The sequence below is a fragment of the Oryctolagus cuniculus genome, chromosome 12, assembly GCF_964237555.1.
Source record: "Oryctolagus cuniculus chromosome 12, mOryCun1.1, whole genome shotgun sequence".
NCBI lineage: Eukaryota > Metazoa > Chordata > Mammalia > Lagomorpha > Leporidae > Oryctolagus > Oryctolagus cuniculus.
Window position 1 is genome coordinate 26,877,097 of NC_091443.1, and position 17,365 is coordinate 26,894,461.

General features: G+C 41.8%; 1 long non-coding RNA gene across 1 annotated transcript in view; it reads left to right on the plus strand.

Annotated features, from left to right (window-relative positions):
* Positions 1-15,812, plus strand: part of LOC127483822 (uncharacterized) — a 206,937-nt gene extending 191,125 nt beyond the window's left edge. The window contains exons 4-6 of the long non-coding RNA XR_007910550.2: positions 1,370-4,204; positions 4,705-4,810; positions 13,188-15,812. This is a non-coding gene — a long non-coding RNA (uncharacterized lncRNA). The remainder of the gene's footprint in view (positions 1-1,369; positions 4,205-4,704; positions 4,811-13,187) is intronic.
* Positions 15,813-17,365: the final 1,553 nt, after the last annotated feature.

Genomic DNA, 17,365 nt, shown 5'->3' on the forward strand with positions numbered 1-17,365 from the left:
GTGCCCACATGGGATGCTGTCACTGCAGGTGACGGCTTTAGCCACCATACCACAGCGGCCGGCCCCACACATATCCAATTTTTATAGATAAGTTAAAAGTTATAAGGAAGAACAAGATAGCAAAATAGATAAAAAGTAAGTGGCAACAATATGTTGCCTACAAGAACTACTTTAACTTTAAGGACACATATAGCCTGAATAGAAGAAAAAAGGGATAGAAAAAATATTCCATGGACATGATAATCAAAATGGAGTATACATTGTAAAAAAGTGTGTATCAGAAGAGCTAATATACCCATCATCTCACATGCTTTTTTTTTGGTGTGTGTAATGAGAAATTTTAAGATCCACGTTCTTTGCAACGTTGAAGGCTATAACACATTATTAACTCAGTGATTTTCCTTCCTTGCTTTTACCCAAAATTGGGGTTGCTAGACCACATGGCACTTCTATTTTGAATTTTTTGAAGAGCGTTCTTGGTTTTCATAATTGCTGATACAAGTTTTCCTTCCCATCAAGAGTTTGTACAAGGGTGAGCTTTTCTCCATGTCCTCCAATGCTTGTTATTTATTGTCTTTCTGATGATAGCCCTCTTAGCAGAGGGCTTAAAAATATTTTGTGATTCTTCAGGCTGTCTCATTATTTTGTTAATTGCTTACGTTTTAGTGCAGAAGCTTTTTAGTTTGATACTATTCCACTTGTCTGTGTTTGCTTTTATTACCTATGTTTTTGGCATCATGTCTGAAATATCATTGCCAAGGCCAACGTCATGAAGCTTTCCCCTTATGTTTTCTTCTAATAGTTTGTTAGTTTGAGATTGTAATTGGTTTTGAGTTGTTTTTTGTAGCATGGAGTGAGATAAAGATCAAATTTCATACTCTATGTGCAAATATCTAGTTTTCCTAGCACCAGTTGTTGAGACATCTTTCCCAGTTTTGTGTTTTTGGCACCTTTATTTATTGATGACTGGACAAAGAAAATGCTGTATATATAGTGAAATATTACTCAGGCCTGAAAAGGAATGATGTTCTGATATTTGTAACAAAGTTGATGGAATTGGAGATCATTATGTTAAGTGAAATAAGCCAGAGACAGACATGATATGTGGAATTTCATATATACATATGAATTTCATATATATATATATTTGAAATACATATACATGTAGCTGTAGCTTTAGATATAGATAAAAATGTGTGTATGCTGTATTATATATATATATATAAAAGACACCAGAGATACTCATAAATGTTATCTTTACTGACTCATGCCACATTTTGCTTGCATGTGATCAGAATCAATTAAAAAGCATGCCCATGTCCTCCAAGAGTAGCTTTTTTAAAAAGATTTTTATTTATTTATTTAACAGGTAGAGCTACAGAGAGAGGAAGAGACAGAAAGAAAGGTCTCTCTATTTACTCACTCCCCAAATGACCACATTGGCTGGAGCCAGGAGCTAGGAGTTTCTTTTGGGTCTTCCACATTGTGTCTACAAGCACTTGGACCATCTTCTGCTACTTTCCCAGGCTATAGGCAGATTGCTGCATTGGAAGAGGAACAGCTGGGAGATGAACTGGCACGCATATGGGATGCACCCATATGGATGAGTAACTTTTTTGATATATTGTCTTTGTTTAATTTAAAAAATGTATATATTTAAGGTATACACATGAGGTTTATATACACATACAAACATAGTTAAATGACTATTTTATTAAGTAAATTAACATAGTCATCTTTTTACTCAGTCCCATTTTTGGTGGTAAGAGTGCCTGAAATCTGTTCCCATTGCAAATTTCCAATATATAATACAGTATTATAATACGTAGTCTTGTGCTACATATAATTCTTTAAATTTTGTTTGTCATACACAACTGCAACCCTGTTCTGTCTTTTAAAATCCATGTGAGAAATACAGAGACAACCTCAGGGTTGTATACACACACACACACACACACACACAGAAAACCAGCTGCTGATTCACATATCAAATGCTCGCATTGGCTAGGACTTGGCCAGGCCAAAACCAAGATTCTGGAACTCAATCCAGGACTCCCACATGGAGCAGGGAGTCCAGCTACTTGAGTTCTCATCTGTTGCCTCCCAGGGTCAGCATTAGCAGGAGCTTATGTCAGAGTTTTCCTTCTGTGTTTTTCTTCTAGGAATTCAAGGCTTCAGGTCTTGAGTTTAGGTCTTTAATCTATTTTGAGTTGCTTTTGTGTATAGTCCAAGGGTCCAACTGCATTGATTTTCATGTGGATATTCAGTTTTCTCAACATAGTTTCTTAAAGATACTATCCTTTCTCTGTTGTATCTTCTTGGTACCCTTGTTGAAACCTAATTGACCTGTGGTTGGATTTATTTTTGGATTCTTTATTCTGCTATATTGGTCTACCTGTCTGTTTTTGTGCAAATAGCATGTTGTTTTGATTAGGATAGTTATGATCCATTACAAGGCAAGCGTGCTCTCTTTCACTACTTCTACTTGACATAGTACTGAAAGTAGTAGCAAGAGCAACCAGACAAGAAAAAAAGATAAAAAACATTCATAATGGAGATAAAACTTCCTCGATGCAGATAACATAGCTCTATATGTATAAAGCATTAAAAATTCCACAAAAAGCTATTGAAATTAATAAATTTAGTGAAGTTGCAGGATCCAAACCAACATACATAAGTTGGCCACATTTCTTTACATCAATGACAATCTACCAAAAAAGGAGTTCAGGCAAATAATCTGATTTACAATAGCATCAAAAAGAAAATAATACCTAGAATAAATTTAGCCAAAGAGGGAAAAGGCTTACATAGTAAAAACTTTGAACTGGGGAAAGAAATTGAAAACAAAAAGAAATGAAAGATATCATGTGTTCATGGATTAGAAAAATTAATATTGTTAAAGAGTCCATATTACCCAAAGAAACTCACAGATTAAATTTAAAGCCTATCTATATATCGATCGTATTTATCACAGAAATACAATAAACTGTTCTAAAATTCACACAACCCTCAATAGCTAATGGAATCTTGAGAATGAACAAAATTGGAGATATCACACTTTGTAATTTCAAATTGTATTATACAGATTAAATAATTACCTAATAATAACTTTGAATGTAGTAAGGCTTATAATAGACTTTCCATGTTATTTCTTTCTTTCTTTTTTTTTTTCTTTTTGGACAGGCAGAGTTAGACAGTGAGAGAGAGAGACAGAGAGAAAGGTCTTCCTTCCATTGGTTCACCCTCCAAATGGCCACTACGGCTGGTGTACTGCACCAATCCGAAGATAGGAGCCAGGTGCTTCCTCCTGGTCTCCCATGTGGGTGCAGGGCCCAAGCACTTGGGCCATCCTCCACTGCACTCCTGGGCCACAGCAGAGAGCTGGACTGGAAGAGGAGCAACCAGGACAGAACTGGCGCCCCAACCGGGACTAGAACCCGGTGTGCTGGTGCCGCAGGCAGAGGATTAGCCTAGTGAGGCGCGGCGCCAGCCTCCATGTTATTTCAATGGTTATAAACCTCATACTGAACAACACCCCAAACTAGCTGTAGACATTGCTGTAGAACCTTCAAACTGGGTCTACTTCCTTAGTGCACAGAAAGCTGATCAGTGACATCTGGGTGGTGGAAGAAAGTAGGTCTTCATTGTCAAGCACAGAGCAAGGAGTCAAGCAGCTATTGCTTAATTTGATTGGTCAGCGATGCCATGCTCTTTAGGGAATTTATGGTGGCCAGGTGGGCTCCAGTTGGTCTGGGAGTTAAATGTAGGTGGCAACTACATTCTGCCTGGATCTGGAATTCCCCTACCCAAATCACCGCAGGATAGCATTGGCTATTAATGTTCTTATTTATTGGAGAAGCGAATGACTCTGAGTTTGGTGATTAAAACCTTGTAAGACCAGCTGGGCCACTCCCTTAAGTCAGTGAATTCCTTTTGATAAAAGGTTGCCAAGGACACCTTGGTCTAAGGGAGACAGACAAGAAGCTGGGTCCTGCTTTTACATTATAGGGGTTCAGTTTCACTACCTGAGCATGAAATCAGATACTATTTTTCACTCTCCAGCAAAATTAACTGCTTCTTTGATGCAAGCTATGTGACACTTTGCATCACTACCTAGTGATACCACACTCAGATTGCAGAGGACAATGCTGTGAGAGCTGAAACTGGAAACAAAACAAAACAAAACGGACAACTCAATCAAGAAGTGAGTCTTTTGGTGAAATGATATTTCCTGAAAATATCCAGAATTTAAAGAAAAAAACAGCTATTTTTCATTGTTAAACAAAATTCTCCTTTATGAACATATAATATTGCTTTCTTTTGCTTAATTTTAAGGGGAGTTTTTCCTATATAATTTTTTGAAACAGCACAGGGATTAAGGAATTGAGTAACGTGTTCTTCCACAAGATTATCTTTCTCTTAGTATATAGCTCCAGAGAAAAATAAAATGAACATTTGAGCACGAGGGAAAGGCCAGCAGGCATTGTATGAATAGGCACTAGGCTACTTTTGCATAAAGCAGTGATTTTGATGTAAACTTCTCTGCGTCTCATCTGATATTCTGCTCTTGGCAGCATTAACTGAGCTAAAATAGTGACTGACCCCCAGAAGCTGACAAAGGAATGTTTCAGAGAGGGGAAACTAATTTATTCTGACTGCTTGTCAAGCATCAGCCTAACTAGTCTCATCTTTTTGCCCTAAAAGGTGCAAGATTCTAACCTTTGCTTCTACAGCATCTGCATTAAATAACAAAATGGCAAAGTAGTTCCTATCCAGAGGAATATGCATTAGGACAGCACCATTAATAGCGGTGAGTACTTAAAAGCAGTGATCTTTTAAGATCAGGGGCCAGATGGTTAGATATGTTGACCTTCATTTCTCTCTTATTTGCCAAAAATCTTTTATTTTTTGATTCAAACTGATATATCAGGGCAGTGACTTAGTTCTCTAAATTTTGTATGTGTAGCAGAGCTCTTTCGTGCACTGTTACCTGTGACAGATTTTGGAGTAATAATGTGGCAATTACACTTCCCATGACTTTCTGCACAACAGGCTTGTGGGGGAACATGGGACTAGAGACTTGAGAAATTCTTTTAATCATAAGGAAATTCTTGAATAACTTCTTTTTTTCTGAAGTTCATGGTAATTGCACTTCATATGCTATTTGAATCAGTCATCTAAAAGGGCTGGTTTTGTGAACTGTGCCCTTGAATAGAGGGCATAGGATCTAGCATCATTCAGAAAATTAGATTGGATTATTTATTTTTAAATGTTATTTGAGGTATACAGATTTAGGAATATATATTGATCCTTCTCAATCTATGTTCCCTCCTGTCCACACTCCCACTCATCCTCCTCCTTCTTCTTTTATTCCCTCTCTTAATTTTTATGATAAACTTTCAGTATACTTTATACTCAAGAGATTAACCCTACACTAAGTAAAAAGTTCAACAAATAGTAACATGAAAAAAAAAAACAAACTCCTCAACATTATATATGAGGGCTATAAAAATCACTGAAGCTCAGAATGTTAATTTTACTCCTAAACAATACATTTTGGCACTCTATTAGTTACCACATATTATAGAAAGCATATGGTATTTGTATTTTTTGGACTGGATTATTTTATTAAGTATAATGTTTCTAGTTGCATATATTTTATTGCAAAAGATAGGATTTCATCATTTTTCTGTGACTGAGTAGTATTCCATAGTGTATATATACCATAATTTCTTTATCCAGTCATCAGTTGATGGACATCTTGGTTGATTCCATATCCTAGCTATTATGAATTTGAGCTACAATTAACATGTGGGTACAGATAACTCTTTCATATGCTGATTTCTTTTGGTTTGGGTAAACTCCCAGGAGTGGGATGGCTGGATCATCTGGTAGATTTATTTCTGAGGTATCTCCATACTGTCTTCTACATTGGCTGTATCAGTTTATACTCCCACCAATAGTAGATTAGGGTATCTTTCCCCACACTTCTATGCCAGCATTTATTTTTTGTTGGTTTCTGTCTGAGAGCCATTCTACCTGGGATGAGGTGAAACAGGTGAAACCTAATTGTGGTTTTGATGTGCATTTCCCTGATGGCTAGTGATCTGGAGCATTTTTTCATGTGTTTGTTGGCCGTTTGAAATTCTTCTTTTGAAAAATGCCTGTTTAAGTCCTTTGCCCATTTCTTAACTGTATTGTTTATTTTGTTGTTGTTGAGTTTCTTGAGTTCTTTATAGATTCTGGATATTAATCCTTTATCAGTTGTATAGTTTGTAAATATTTTCTCCCATTCTGTTGATTGCTTCTTCACTTTGTTGAGTGTTTCTTTTGCAGTACAGAAGCTTCTCAATTTGATATAACCTCATTTGTTAATTTTGGCTTTGGTTGCCCATTGTCTGGGGTCTTTTCTAAGAAGTCTTTGGCTATACCAATGTCTTGAAATGTTTCCCCAATGTTCTCTAATAATTTGATGGTATTGGTTTGTAGATTTAGATCTTTGATGCATTGTGAGTTGATTTTTGTATAAAGGCTATGATAAAGGTCTAGTTTCACACTTTTGCACATGGGGATGCCATTTCCCAAAACCATTTGTTGAAGAGACTGTCCTTTCTCCAGGAATTAATTTCAGTGAAATGAAGAGCTCATTTCATGAAAACAAAAACAAAAACAAAACAAAATTGATACACCATTGGCCCGACTAACCAAAAAAAGAGGGAGAAAACTAAAATCAATAAAATCAGAGATGAAGAAGGAAATGTAACAACAGATACCACAGAAATAAAAAGCATCATCTGGAATTACTACAAAGACCTATATGACGAGTTGGAATATCTAGAAGAAATCAATGGATTCCTGGATACATACAATCTATCAGAATGAAGTCATGAAGACATAGAAAACCTAAACAGACCAATAACCAAGATGGAGACTGAATCAGTAATAAAGACACTCCTAACAAAGAAAAGCATGAGACTGGAAGGCTTCACTGCTGAATTCTACAGACATTTAAAGAAGAACTAATTCTAATTCTTCTCAAGCTATTAAAAACAATTGAATAGTGTGGGGAGCAATCCGGACTAGACTGAGTTACTGGAATTAAGACTTATTCTATGCATCTGCTCTCCCACTGTGGGGAGCAAACCGGACTAGACTGAGTTACTGGAATTAAGACTTATTCTATGCATCTGCTCTCCCACAATATGGCGCTGGGAGAGAAGTAAACAGCTTCCGCACAGCTGCCTCCAGTTCAACCAATAAACTGTAGGACTTGCTACTGATTGGAGGAGAGCAGCGTATTCGGCGTGTGGGCAGCCGAGTTGGGATTGGCGGAGGAGGACTATAAAGGAGGAGAGAGACGGCATGCACGGGGAACATCTATGGGGAACATCTAAGGGAACCTGTGCAGCCCCCGAGAAAGCCGGCCGGCGGTGTGCCGCTCCCCTGCGGAAGTGGGGAATGCGGCCAGGGGGAACTGCCCTTCCACGGAGGTGGAAGGGATAGTAGCCAACCCGGGAAGAACCAGCAGCAAACCCGGGGAGGGCCGAGCAGACGAAAGAACAGCGCAGGGTTCAGTGTTGCTCCTCCACGAAGAGGGGGAGCGACATAATGGTGCCGTGACTCGGATATGAAGCCTAGGCAGGGTTTAGTGTCGTTCCCCCATGAAGACGGGGAGCGACATAATGGTGCCGTGACTCGGATAGGAAACTTAGGACGGATATGAAACTTAGGAGGGAAGAAATGACTCGGATAGGAAACCCAGGACGGATAGGAAACTTAGGAGGGAAGAAACGGGAAGAAGCTATTGAAAGCCTAGGCATAGACTTGGATATGGACTGTGGGAAAGAAGTTAGGATTTGAAAGCGAAAGTGAAAGCTTTCACAGACTCGGATGCGGACTATGGCGGGGAAGCTAGGAGATTGAAAGCGAAAGTGAAACCTGGAGGAGGCTTGGACTCAGATGCGGACTGTGGGGAGTAGCCAGGAGAAATGAGAGGAATATTGTTGGAAGAAAACTTAAGGAAACATACCGGGTGGAGAAAAATGTTAGGGAGGATGAAGCCGCGAGTGCAGGCCGAGGCGGAGACATAAGCCACCTTGGAATTCTTCAAGTCACCCCGGGGAGCAAGAGGCGAAGATCTGGAACCAGAGGCAGAGACGTGGGCCGCCAGGTTGGAATTCGCCAGGTTAGTCCGGGGAACTTGGACTGAATGCCGGTGGTGGCGGAAACATTCGCGGAAGCCGCCGCGTGCAGAGAGAGCACGGGGCGTGAATAGATGGGGAACGCCGGGGCTGGCGCGCGAGGCCGTGGTGCGGGCGCGAAGTGCGTGGAGACCGCGGAGCGTGCGCGCAGAGCCGGGAACCCGCCGGCGGGGCGAGGCGCCGGGAAGCCGCGCAGAGCCGTGAAGCCGCCGCGGGGCGGGCGCCGGCGGGGCGAGGCGCCGGGAAGCCGCGCAGAGCCGAGAAGCCGCCGCGGGGCGGGCGCCGGCGGGGCGAGGCGCCGGGAAGCCGCGCAGAGCCGTGAAGCTGCCGCGGGGCGAGGTGCCGAGAAGCAGCCTCGGGGCGAGCGCCGCCGGGAAACCGCGGGGATAAGAGAAGCCGCGGGAAGTTTAGAAGTAAAATGAGAGAAATAGGAATGCTGGAAGATAGAAGTAAAATGGGAGAAATAGGAATGCCCGGAAATAGAGAAATAGAGAAATAGAAAGGCCTCCCTACAATACAACAATTAGAAGGCTTGGATTCGGTCTGCCCGATTAGTGAGGCGATGAGCACCTGGGCGGCTAGCAGCTTATGCGCCGCAGGTCACCGAAGACAGGCACGAATTAACATCAGTAAGGCCTCCCCACAAAAAGGCAATGAGAAGGCTTGGATTCGGTTTGCCTGATAGGGCTTGTAAGCCCCTGCAGGCTCGACCAGAGCATGCGCTGCAGGGCACCGAACACAGGCACGCATCAGTGCCTAAAAACCTCCTCACAATGGCGAAGAGAGGACCCGGATTCGGTTTTCCTGATTGATAGGACTTGTAAGAGCCTGTGGCAACTCTAGCAAGTAGAGCAGAGTGTGTGCCGCGGGACACCGAAGACAGGCGCGCATCAACGCCAAAAATAAAAAGAAAGGGGGATCTGTGGGGAGCAATCCGGACTAGACTGAGTTACTGGAATTAAGACTTATTCTATGCATCTGCTCTCCCACTGTGGGGAGCAAACCGGACTAGACTGAGTTACTGGAATTAAGACTTATTCTATGCATCTGCTCTCCCACAATATGGCGCTGGGAGAGAAGTAAACAGCTTCCGCACAGCTGCCTCCAGTTCAACCAATAAACTGTAGGACTTGCTACTGATTGGAGGAGAGCAGCGTATTCGGCGTGTGGGCAGCCGAGTTGGGATTGGCGGAGGAGGACTATAAAGGAGGAGAGAGACGGCATGCACGGGGAACATCTATGGGGAACATCTAAGGGAACCTGTGCAGCCCCCGAGAAAGCCGGCCGGCGGTGTGCCGCTCCCCTGCGGAAGTGGGGAATGCGGCCAGGGGGAACTGCCCTTCCACGGAGGTGGAAGGGATAGTAGCCAACCCGGGAAGAACCAGCAGCAAACCCGGGGAGGGCCGAGCAGACGAAAGAACAGCGCAGGGTTCAGTGTTGCTCCTCCACGAAGAGGGGGAGCGACATAATGGTGCCGTGACTCGGATATGAAGCCTAGGCAGGGTTTAGTGTCGTTCCCCCATGAAGACGGGGAGCGACAGAATAGGAAGGAATCCTCCCAAACTCCTTCTATGATTCCAGCATCAGGTTAATTCCTAACTCAGAAAAAGATAACGATGGAGAAAGAGAACTATAGCTCAGTATCCCTGATGAACATAGAAGCAAAATCCTCAATAAAATGCTAGTTAATTGAATCCAACAACATAAAAGAAAGATCATTCACCTGGACCAAGTGGGATTTATCCCTGGTATGCAGGGAGCTGAACATCATTTGGAAATCAATAAATATGATACATCATATTAACAAACTGAAGAACAAAAACCATATGAGTATCTCAATAGATGCAGAGAAAGCATTTAATAAAAGACAGCATCCTTTCATGATGAAAACCTTAAGCAAACCGGGAATAGAAGGAACATATCTCAACACAATCAAGGCAATTCATGACAAATCTATAGCCAGTATCTCACTGAAAGGGGAAAAGTTGGAAGCATTTCCATTAAGATCCAGAACCAAGCAAGGATGCCTGGTTTTTTTGTTGTTGTTGTTGTTTTTTTTTTTTTTTTTTTTTTTGGGGGGGGGGGTTGTGTTTATTTTGGTTTGGGTGATTTTTTTTAACTTTTATTTAATAAATATAAATTTCCTAAGTACAGCTTTTGGATTATAGAAGCTTCCCCCCCCCCACCCCATAACCACCCTCCCACCTGCAACCATCCCATCTCCCACTCCCTCTCCCATCCCATTCTTCATCAAGATTCACTTTTAATTATTTTTATATGCAGAAGATCAACTTGGTATATACTAAGATTTCAACAGTTTGCACCCACACAGATACACAAAGTATAAAGTACTATTTGAGTAGTAGTTGTACCATTAATTTGTATAGTACAACACATTAAGGACAGAGATCCTACATGGGGAGCACTTGTACAGTGACTCCAGTTGCTGATTTAACAATTGACACTCTTATTTATGATATCATTAATCACCTGAGGCTCTTGTCATGAGCTGCCAAAGCTATGGAAGCCTCTTGAGTTCACAAACTCCAACCTTATTTAGACAAGGCCATACTCAAAGTGGAAGTTCTCTCCTCCCTTCAGAGAAAGGTACCTCCTTCTTTGATGACCCGTTCTTTCTACTGGGATTGAGCATGTGCCAAACTGTACAAGGGATGCCCAGTTTCACCATTGTCATTCAATATAGCTCTGGAGGCTTTCTTCAGAGCCATTACCAAAGAAAAATAAATCAAAGGGATACAAACTGGAAAGGAGGAAGTCAAACTATCCCTATTTGCAGATGACATGATTCTATATATAGGGAAACCAAAAGACTGCACAAAGAGATTGTTAAATCTCATAAAAGAGTTTGATAAAGTAGCAGGTTATAAAATTAACACACAAAAATCAATGGACTTTTTTATACACAATGCCATGGCTGAGAAAGAACTTCTAAGATCAATCCCATTTATAGTAGCTACAGAAAAAGTTAAATACCTTGAAATAAGTTTAACCAAGGAGATGTAATATCTCTACAATGAGAATTACAAAACATTAAAGAAAGAAATAGAAGGCACCAAAAAATGGAAAAATCTTCCATGTCTGTGAATTTGAAGAAATAATATCCAAATGTCCATACTGCTGAAAGCGATTTACAGATTCAATGTGCTCCCAATCAAAATGCCAGTGACATTCTTCTCAGACCTAGACATAAGGATGTTAAAATTCATATGGAAACACAATAGTCCCCAAATAGCTAAAGCAATCATATATACCAAAAAACAAAACCAGAGGCATTACTATACCAGATTTCAAGACATACTACAGGGCAGTTATAATCAGAACAACCTGGCATTAGCATAAAAATAGGCGTGTAGACAAATGGAACAGAATAGAAGCTCCAGAAATCAATTCACACATCTACAAACAATTTTTGACAAAGGAACTAGAATCAATCCCTATAAATTGAATTATGACATTCTGTGGCTTGGGCTGTCTAGTAGCTTCTCATTAGGCTTAGGGTCAAATCCTGAAATCCTTATTCTACTCTCTTCTCACTGCCTGGTGCTCTGGGATGAACTCCTTTTTACTTTTCTGGTGTCATCTTCTCCAGTTCTCTGGCCTTTTTCAAATACTTTGGGTTTCCTCTAGCCTCAGTATCTTCCTGCTTGTCATCTTTTCTCATTGGAACACTTGTCTCTCAGATCTCCAATAGCTATTAGCCAGTTCCTCTTTGTCATTCAATTCTTTCCCAAACACTCAGTCTTTCACATAACACCAATTATTTTTCTTCCTAGTGTTTGTCAGTATCTGAAATGTCCCAAAAAGAGGATTCTTTAAACAGTTTCTGGGAGGTGATCTTAGGAAAATCAGCTGGGAGGAGAGTAGAAACCAGCACAGGAAGCCAATGTAAGGTGATCTCTGTGGGAAATTGGGGGTCATTGCCATGAGGGCACTCTGGGAGACCGTGTGGAAGACCTTGTTTCAAAGTTGCCTGCTTGAAAGATGAGGAAATTGGGATGTTTACCACTAATCCTATTCTGTTATTGACTGAGGGCTATTGTTGGATCTGTGAGATCCCAGGGTTTCAGGCCAGTCCTAGGTAAGGGCGAGGCACACTAGAGAAAGCCCCAGCTGTGCAGTCACAGGGGCTATAGGAGGAGGCTGTTATACTGGCATTTATGACAGTGGGGAGGTCAGAGGGCCCACGACTGGGGCGAGGATAGTGCCCACTGCTCTGTTATTTATTCGTTTCTGTGTATTCTCATTTATTGACTCTTCCTGTCCCTTAGATATTCGTTATTTCCAGTTTCCCTGGCATAGTGCCTGCAACAAAATAAGCACTCAATAAACATTAGCTGAATGAATGAAGAGACATGTATTTTCACACTAGAAAATATGTGGAGTCTCAGGTTTCTTTCATTGTAAGGAAGGTGGCACTGATGTGGCTTCCAGAAAGGAAGAGATATTAGATTGAATTTAGAAATAGCCAGAGGAATTGAGGATGTCTGGATGAGGCAGGAAGGATTGAGAAGGCAGATGGGGGTCAGGGTTTGCATGGCGTGCCGGAAATGCTATTGGAATATAGTCTAGACTGAGATGTAGGCTTAGTGGGAATGCTGCTGTCAAAGTGGCCGTAGTCAAATCCTTCACCTCTTCTGGGATTTTGCTCCCTCAACTGCTTTCCTTGCTGCACAGAGATGTAAAGATAATAAAAGAAGATAATAGATTTGAAAGCACTTCTGAAAAAGAAGTACTCTTATGGAGAAAGCTACTATTTAACTGTTGAAAATTTGTTATGTTCAAGTTAAAATTGTCCAAAAGTGCTTAGTTTCTTTAAAAGGTGATTGCTACGGGCAGTAGCCATTTTGATGGACAGTTATTGCCTCCCAGCTGAAGTGAGTAGAATAATCAATTTCCATGTTGTGCTTGATGACCTGTGGCTGAAAAGAGAGGCTCCAGGGTGATCGGATGACTCTTATCTCGTAGGAAGCTGGCTGCCCAGGGACAAGGAGACCCGTGAGAGATGTGCCCAGGTGACAACCGGATTCCTTATCTCTGCCTGATCTGGAAATCCATTTTGGTGAAGGGAATGAGCTGGGAGAGCAGAGAAGGTGGAACTGCTGAGGGGAGCAGCTTCTTGTCTCAGTGAGAAGCCGACGGAGAGAACAGCTGCAGTTTCTGGAGAGGAGAATCTTCCTATTCTGGTTTAACTGTGGAAGCGCTCTGATGCCCCAGCGGCCTGGACACAGACAGGAGGGGCACTGCAGGGCCGCCACCTACCCCAGGAGGCTTGCGGCCAGTGCATACTGACATTTTTCCCCTTCACTCACGATAACCTGGAAGTCTAAGCCCTGACATCCTTTGAAAACAGCTGCCCCTTGCCCATCGTTGGCTTTGGTGTCTGCATACTGGGAGAGCATGGCTTGGCCAGGGAGATGGACGGGAAGGGGGCTGCCCAGGTCCTGGGGTGAAGGGTTTTCGGGTGGACAGTTTCTGGGAATTGAGGTGTGATCCAGAGGGAAGGAGGCAGTTCGGGCTTGGTAATTCCTTGATCTATTGGACTTTTCTGTCTGTGGGGAGAGGTGCATCCAGAGGCCAGCTTAGTGAAGTCTCTCCAAAGTGAAGACCCCATTTTGGGGTCCACATTCCAGGTCTAAGGGGAGTGTATTTGATACTAGACTGACATAATTTTTTGTTGTTGTAAATTTAAGGAAGCAAATCCAACAAAGTTAACTGAAAAAGCCTCTAGTTGCCCACTGGGGGACAGTATGACAACTCTGGGAAGCTGTTTATAGGAAGAGAAAGGTGAGTGGATGCTAACTCTCTAGTGGGTCTCCCTGCATCTCAGAGTGGAGCCATACTCTTTGTAGTTGTTACAAGGCTTTGCGTGGCTTGCCACCCTCTCTCCCCTAGCCTCCCTGACTTCATCTATCCCCCACCATCATTCCTTGTCAGTGCCTTGTGCTCCTTCCACACTGGCTGCTTTGCTGCCCTTCAGAGACACAAAGATTTGCACTCCTTTTCTCTCTATGTGCAGCCCTCTCTGAAAATGACTGTGTGTGCTTTGTGCAAATGCCACCCTCTCAGTCACCTACCCTGACCACTTAAAATCGTCCCTGATACCCCTGACTACCTTCCCCCTTTTATCCCTCCAGTATCCTACTACTGATATCCGTCATGTTCTAATATCCTGATAATTTACTTATGGAGTGTGTGTGTGTGTGTGTGTGGGCTTGCCCCAGTCTGTCTGTGCCCTTGAGAGTGTAAGCACCAAAAAGGCAGAGTCTGGCGCTCAGGAGAGTGTTTGTCACATACGAGGTACTCAACAAATCTTTGCCAAATGAATCAAGTATCTTTAGATAGCAGCAAAAAATTATAGGAATTAAAAATGTATTTGAGGGGCATGGAGACAGATACACACACAGAGCGAGAGAGCGAGAGAGAGAGCGACAGAGAGAGAGGGAGAGATCTCCCATCTGCAGGTTCATTTCTCAATTGCACACAATGATCAGGGCTGGCAGCCAGGAACTCAGTCCAGGTCTCTCATGGAGGTAGCAGGGACCCAGCTACTAGAGCCATCATGACTACCTCCCAGGGTATACATTAGAAAACAAAAACAAAAATTAGGAGCACAGCCAGCACGCAAATAACAAATAATCCTGTATGAGATTCAGGTATCTTGACTGCTAGGGCAAATGCTCACCCAGAAATTCTTTAAAGAAAATCACAAGAGTTTCTTAAAATATATGGAAATTATAATTTCTTAAATTCTTGCCACATGCAGAGCGCTAATATCTAGATATTTAAGTACTGGATTTTGTTTCTCATCATTTTTCTTGTGGCTTCATGCTGTCATGTCTCTGAGCATCCAGACTCAAATCAGAGCAGAGGACTGAAGAACTCAGAAGAGGTTCTTGAAACCAATGCTACAATCATCTGAGAAGCTAGATACATGAAACTTTGATCCTGCACATTCTGTATATTTTCTCTCTATTCCTTTTCCCTTTCCTCTGCTTTCCACTTTCCTCTCCTCCTTCAAAGTTCAGAGCAAAGCCCATGCTAAGACTGCAGGACTCAGAGCTAAGGTTTGTTTGTAGGAGCTGACAGTTTGGTGAGATTTCTAAAGGAAGACATCATTTTAGCATTGTGTGGAAAGTGCTTCTGTGGAAATTTGCCTGAACACTAAAGGAACAAAGCTCTTGATTTCATGACGAGAGTGTCACCATGATGGCTTGCTGGAGGTATATGGGTAGAATCCTATACTTTGGAGACTTGGAAGAATATGTGAGAATGTTTAGTAATTCTTACATGAGTGGCTGGCATTGTGGTCCAGTGGGGTAAGCTACCGCTTGAGATGCTGGTATCTTATATTGGAGTGCTGGTTTGAGTCCTGGATACTCTGTTTCTAATCTAGTCTACTGGTAATGCACCTGTGAAAGTAGTGGTTGATGGCCCAAGTAACTGGATCCCTGCCTCCCATGTGGGAGACCCGGAGTTTCTGGCTCCTGACTTCAGCCTGACTCAGCTCTGACTATTGTAGCCATTTGGAGAGTGAACCAATGGATGGAAGATCTCTCTCTCTCTTCGTCTCTAAATCTCTTGTTCTCTGTCACTCTGCCTTAGAAATAAATAAATAAATCTTTAAAAACATTCTTAGATGATTTCAAGTCTGAAAGACAATATGGTTATTTTGAAAATTTGCTAATTTTTGGAAAAGTTTTCATTGGTTTTTAATATTACATTATTTGAAAGACAGAAACATAGAGATGGAGGGAGGGAGGGAGGGAGACAGAGAGAGGAGAGAGAGAGAGCACTATCTTTCATCCACTGATTTACTTCCAAATGCTGCAACAGCTTGGGTTGGACTAGGCTGAACCTAGGGGCCCTTAACTCAATCTAGGTCTCCCACATGGTTGCAGGGAGTCAAGCACTGGAGCCATCACCTGCACATTAGTAGGATGTTGAGATTAGAAGCAGAGTGGAATCTTTAGCCCAAGCACTCTGATATGGGATGTGGGCCTTCCCTTGAAGAACAGAAGTACTTGCTTTATACCAGCTCGATTTCCTTATGTTAGAATATTTAAGGGGCTGGCTTTGTAGGGAAATATGTCAAGCCACTGCCTGAGATGTTGGCACCCTGTATCGGAGAACTGCTTCTGATCCAGATCTCTGCTAATACGCCTGAGAAAGCAGTCTGCCATTCCACTTGGCTGGAGTTCAAGATTCCTGGCTTCAGCCTGGCCCAGCCCTGGCCATTGTGGCCATTTGGCGAGTGAACCAGCAGATGGAAGATGCCTTTCTCTGTCTCTGCCTTTCAAATTTAATAGAATAAGTCTTTTAAATATTTCAATGAAGTTATAACCTTTTATTTGATGGTTTCAGAGATTTTTAGTGTTCAGAGACTTAAAGAAATGGTAACACGGTGTCTATGTTCGCTTGGTGTGTTGATTTCTTTGTGGTTCTTTGACAATGAGATTTAACTCTGGTGTTTCAGAACAGTAGTTTTTTTGTTCTTATATCTCATTCCTATTGAATTGTGGTAATGAGTAGTGGTTTCAGATGCATTTAATTTATTCCTGTGGTATTTTGTACTAACCACAAAATTCTAAGAGGCACACGATCTTTCCCATTTGTATTTCCCAGAGGCTGGTGATTTAATTTATGCTTTGATCACTAGATAATAATTCTGAATTAAGGTATTTTGGGACATTTTAGATGATCTCTGGTATGTGCTGTGATGCGAAGAATTTAAAATTCTCCAATGAAATGCATTATAATTTTTATGTTATTTTAGCATGAGCTAGACTATATACAGCAGGTAAGGTTAATGAGGAGTCAGTAATCACTTTTCCTTTGATTAATGAGTGACTTTTCAGTATCCACTTCTACTTAATCATTGTATACCTGTGCCCATGAAATAGATTGAGAATCTGAAATCTTAGAGAATCTGAATTCTTAGAGAATCTGAAAATTAAGTGGTTTTTTTTTTTGCATGTGTGTGTGTGTGTGTGTGTGTGTGTGTGTATCGGGGAGGCAGGGGTCTTTTAATTTGTGGGGTTTTATTATGCCCATGGTTACTGACTAAATAGTAATTCTATAACCAATTGGTAGAATCAAACTTTTCTCAATTCTCTTGCATTCCATTCCATCAATTCTCTTCTTTG